The sequence below is a fragment of the Galeopterus variegatus genome, unplaced genomic scaffold, assembly GCF_000696425.1.
Source record: "Galeopterus variegatus unplaced genomic scaffold, G_variegatus-3.0.2 Scaffold118, whole genome shotgun sequence".
Classification (NCBI taxonomy): Eukaryota; Metazoa; Chordata; class Mammalia; order Dermoptera; family Cynocephalidae; genus Galeopterus; species Galeopterus variegatus.
The window spans coordinates 518,189-523,768 of NW_007726229.1; positions in this window are offsets into that span (position 1 = coordinate 518,189).

The following is a 5,580-nucleotide window of genomic DNA, read 5'->3' on the forward strand; positions in this document are numbered from 1 at the left end:
GCTTTTCCTATGGATGCTGTTAGGTAATTACTATTGAAATGAATTCCATTTAAAAATTTCCTAATGAAATCCTTGCATTGCTGGAATACCCCTACATGCCATGATTCTAATCATATACTGTTGGATACTATTTGCTAACAATATACCTAGGATTTTTGCCTTAAATTAGGATTTGCACTTGCTTTACCCTTTGTATAGAACATTGTTCTAGTCTTCCATCAGTTTGGACACCAAAACAATCAATGTATAGCACAAGAGAGTTTAACCCTGCACATTTGCTCTGAAAAAGGCCGTAAAGAAAGAGCACCCATAAAAGGAGGTCTATATAACTGAATTTCATGGGGGGAGAAGAATACATTCTTTTTTATGAGAAATTCTTATGCCTTGGAGGCTGGCGGTAAGGCACTGCATTTCAACTCTTTCAATTCTTATTACTAGGAAAAAATAAAAGATGGATTACTTTCTGAACTAACAAAATTCAAATGGCTAGCAGATTGAGCTCTGATACCTTTTCTTCACTTTTTTGAATATTTGCAATGCAAATAACTGTTCAAGATTCCTTTGGCTACACTAACGTTTATGTATGCTGTGCCAAATAAAATAGCTATTTATGAGTTTAAAGGAGAGCATTTCTTGTTCTGTATGTGCACACCTGGGCTCACTTCCCTTGAGAAGATGCCTCAACAGCCCTAGTATAACAAGACAATAACAACAGAATAATAGAGATTTATAGTGATTGTCCAGAAAGTCAATAGGGGATGGATCACACAGTGAGTGTAACCATAACAAGTGTCAGTTTTTCAAGCAGAACACAAAAGCAGAGCCATTTCATGCAATCTAATGTATGAGCCACAAAACCACACTGAATCTATAGGCTAATCATGGCATGCCCTAGTTCCAGGATGAAAAAAGAGAAATAAAAGTCATAAAAAAAAATTGCACTGTAAATGCTACAACCCAAATTCCATGTAAAAATCTCATTTTTTATGAAAATACCATTTTTTTTATTGCTAATGATGCTTCCTAAAGGTATAAACTAGGCCACATTTGTGTTCTGCTTGACCTACACTGTAATAAGAAAATCAGAACATTTCCACATTTAAAAGCCTGGATTTCCAGCTTCTTTGAATTATCAGAGGATTCAGCAAATTCAAAACGATGTACATGCATGATAATTATTAAATGGGGCTGAGTAACAGCTGCCTCTTTGTCAGCTATTTCTTTTCTAGTTGAGCACATTCCCCACTACTCCCTATTGCCTTTCATCTCGTTTACTAATTTATAAAGTCATTCTTGTCTGACCCCTCTTAGCATTTGAGTTTGCATTCCTAATACAAGTATATCCTTCTCTATTGTTGCTCCAGAGTCAGGTTTTATTATCAAGGACTTCCCATCTCAGAAAAAGCTCTGAGATACATGCTATGATGTGACAGAATTTGCAATGCAAATTAACTGAGGCTTAGAGGTTTTAAAATGACTTATCCATTGAAATTAAGAAATGCCTTTGGAGGGAAACTAGAAGAAATGTAAATCAGATTCACTATTTATAAGAAGTAACTTTTTCCATTTTAAAATCTTAAAAGAGAGTGTCATCATGGCATAATGGAATAGTCCAGAACCCAGTGCTGCACTATCTCTGCTTTGGGCATGTTACCTCATCTATCTGAGTCTCAGTTTCCTCATCCCTAAAGTCACTCTCTCTTATGATAATGAGGCTCCTTCCAACTATTAGTATCTATATGATTCCCAAACTAAGGGGAAAGAACTCTAATCCAGGAAGCAAGTGGAGAAAGAGAGAACATGTTTATATCTACCTTCCAGTTGTTTGGTAGTCTTTGCAAAGGGAAAGTTATATTTAATCAGTATTTTCCAATAAAATAAGTAATTTCTCCTTTTATTTAATCATTTTGAATCTTCATGATCTAATACAAGAAAACATGCAATAAGACACATTAAAGATCTGAATAACTGCCCCAAAGTGTCTAGGATCCGGGGATTTGTCTGATGAATTATACATATTCTAACCATGATTTTCTAACAACTATGGTGATGGTTATTGTTTACTGACTTTCTACTAAGGTTTCTGCCAAGCATTTCATATGCATTATCTTATTTAATTCCAGATACCATTTCACAAACACAAGGGCCATTCATTTTAAAGCATTCCTATATGTTCCCTCTCAAATGTCATTGTCAATGCCATATTATGGAAGGTTCAATTACTGAGGCTCAGAAATGGAAAAACATGAATCCAAGTTGGTGCAAAAGCCTTTCTACTACATACAGCATCTAACCATTAAAACTTAGTGAGTTGTTATGGGTTTTATGAGTTTATATCTGTCCATTCCATCTCCATTTTATTTCTTACATTCTCTAGTCACTTATTTTTCTGCCAATATATACTTCTTCCTCCTTATTGTGTATACACACACACACTACTTATAAATCCTAAATTTAAAATTTTTTAAAAATAAACTTTTTCTCTATTTCCAAATTGTCTCTCTACATGCATTTATTAATATTTAGTTGCGAATACACTATAGGATTACTTGGGACATAAAAGAAACCAGTAACAAAGAAATTATTACTTTAACGAACCTACGATTTTTTGAAAAAAATCATTTGAAAATATGAAGTCTTATTTTTATCAGTAATAGCAGGGTTACCAAACTTTTTCTGTAAAGGGACAGACAATAAATATTATGGACTTTGCATAGTATATTGTCTTTTTTTCGAACTACTCAATTGTGTCATTATGGCATAAAAGCAGTCCTAGACAATACATAAATGAATAAATGTGTTCCAACAAGATTTTTATGGAAATTTAGGTTTTATATAATTTCATGTTATAAAATATTATTCTTTAGATTTTTTTCCAATGATTTAAAAATGTAAAAGCCACTCTAAACTCGCTAGTTATAGAAACTTACCATACAAGGGATATATTTGTCCTGTAAGCCATATTTGGCCAACCCTGAAATATAGAATGGAAATCAAAGACTTAGCTTATAGAGATGTTGTGAATATATAAATATTAACCTATGTGAACTGCTTTATGTAGTGTCTATAATATAATAACCCCTCAATAAATAGCTGTTAGTAATTTTATTATAAATAAGGATTTTTGTCTTTTTGTTTAAACGATGCTCTTTTATAATTTTCTAAAACTTAATTGTAGATAACAAATATTAAGTTAGAATTTATAACTCTAAAAGAATTAGAAGAATAAAATCCAAGATGTTTCATTACTACTGCTCATTATAATAAAGGTTGTGTTAGCAAGTGGTGTTTTATGGTTCCAAATTAGACAATCTATCATAATTTTTGCATAGGTCTGTGCAAATTGTTTTCTAAATATTTTTAGTACTTATAATACAACTTTTCTATGTAATTATATGTTGTCACATTAAGGAGAAAGACAGCATCAGAGTCTCACAGACAGTTGAAATCTCAAAAGGAGTGTCATAATCCATGGCTATCCAAGTACCATATTTAATAGAAAAGTCACAGTAAGCCATGTGCCATTGCACTCTATCAGTAATACCTATTACTGTGCTCAGAAATTCAGACTATTGAAGGGTGTTTGTGATGGTTGTGTACAACAGAGGGAGCTGAGATGCAGTGTTAATGTTCTTCATCTTTCACTTGCTAAGCATAAGCAGTAATAATTGGTTGAAGTTTCTCTATAAAGAACTATTTCCATTAAAGACAATTTTAGAATCATTAAAATGAAGAAAATCCATTGTTCCTAGACTTATGAGAATACACCTGTTCTATTGCCAAATTTGTAGGTGACACAAAGCTGATGGTGAAAGAGAATATATTAGATGATGCAATCAAGATGACAAAATATACAGGCTGTCATTTGGGATTTGTATTAGTCAGAATTCACTAGAAAAATAGAGCCAAGAACCCACAAGGTGTGTGTGTGTGTGTGTGTGTGTGTGTGTGTGTGTGTGTGTGTGTGTGTATAGAAAAGGGGCGGGAGGGTAGGGAGGAGCTTAATAAATCCCAAATCTGCATGGTAGGCCAACAGTCTGAAGACCTAGAGAAAAGCTGATGTTGAAGTTCAAGTGTGAAGGCCATCTGCTGGAAGAATTACTTCTTATTCAGGGGAGGTCAGTCTTTGTTCTATTAAGGCCTTCAGCTAAGTGGATAAGGCCCACCCACATTATGAATGGTAATCTGTTTTACTCAAAGTCTACAAATTTAAATATAAATCTCATTCAGAAACACCTTCAAAGAAATATCTAGAATAATGTCTTGTCAAATATCTGGGCACCATGACACAGTCAAGTTGACACATAAAATTAACTATCAAAGGCCTGAATATAGCAACAAAAAATTTTAAAAAGATGCAACGAGCAAGGGAAGAGAAGGTTGCCCCACACAGTTCAAACCTGGTCAGACCTTTCCTGGAGTTGTGTTCAAGTCTTGACAAAATGTTCTAAGAAGGATCTAGAGACACTGGATCATAATCAAGTCAGCACAGAGCTAAGCAGTTTTGATGATGAAGGGACTTTAAGCCATAACATGGGAACGAAGGTTAAGGGAAAGGGCAATGTTTAATTCTAAAAGAACAATTTAGGGACTTATAAGAGAAAGAATAATTATCTTTAGGCAGGACCCTCATGTGGAACTGCCCTGCTTAATCTAAACATCCAAAGAGAGAAAGTAAATCCCAAGACTGGATGCTACACTCCAATTTCTGGTCAACATAAGAAAAAGTACTTAACAGTGTCATTGAAAGGCAGAATGGGCTGCCTTAGGAAGTAGAGTCTGCCTTGCACATGTACATACTTTGAATGGATGACTACTCGGTGGAAATGTTCTGAGATTTGGGTACCACATTAATGATTTGACCAAAATACTTACAAAGAATAGTTCTAACCTTGACTTGCATATTTTCATTTCTAAAAAGATCTTGAGGTGGCTCATGTGCATGCTGATAGTTTATGAACAATTTGCATTTCTCAGACAATTTCCAACCTAGAAATAGTATCTTTCTAGGATCTAGGAAAGTTAACTATAAGATTCAATGAGCCTGAAAAAAAGGATATAGATGATAGAATGAAAACAGCACAATAAAATATAGCACAAAATTTTAGAGTCTTCCTTTTCATAATGTGCCCCCAAATCTTTCAGTTAACACATTTTTTCTACTATGTCACCTGCCTCGAATTATTTTTAATGACTTTTTTTCCTGGAAAGTGTAGTGTACCCTTGGCTAGCCGCAGCTGTTTTCAATAATGATGATTCCAGATATACTCTTTGTTGTGGTACAGTTTCCTGATTAATGTACTTTTTGCCTTTCTGAGTTACCTTTTGAAAATGTCTACACATATGTAGGAAAGTAGACATAACTATCTCGGAGAGAACTAATCTGAAGAGAGACTACTGAGTAGTGTGCAGCCCACTTACTGTTCGGCCATCAAGAGGACCTTCAAGGGCCGGCCCGGTGGCGCACTGGATAGTGCACCGCTTGGGAAGCGCGGTGGCGCTCCCGCCCGAGGGTTTGGATCCCACATACAGACCGGTTCCCGCTCACTGGCTGAGCGAGGCGCGGGAGCAACACCGAGG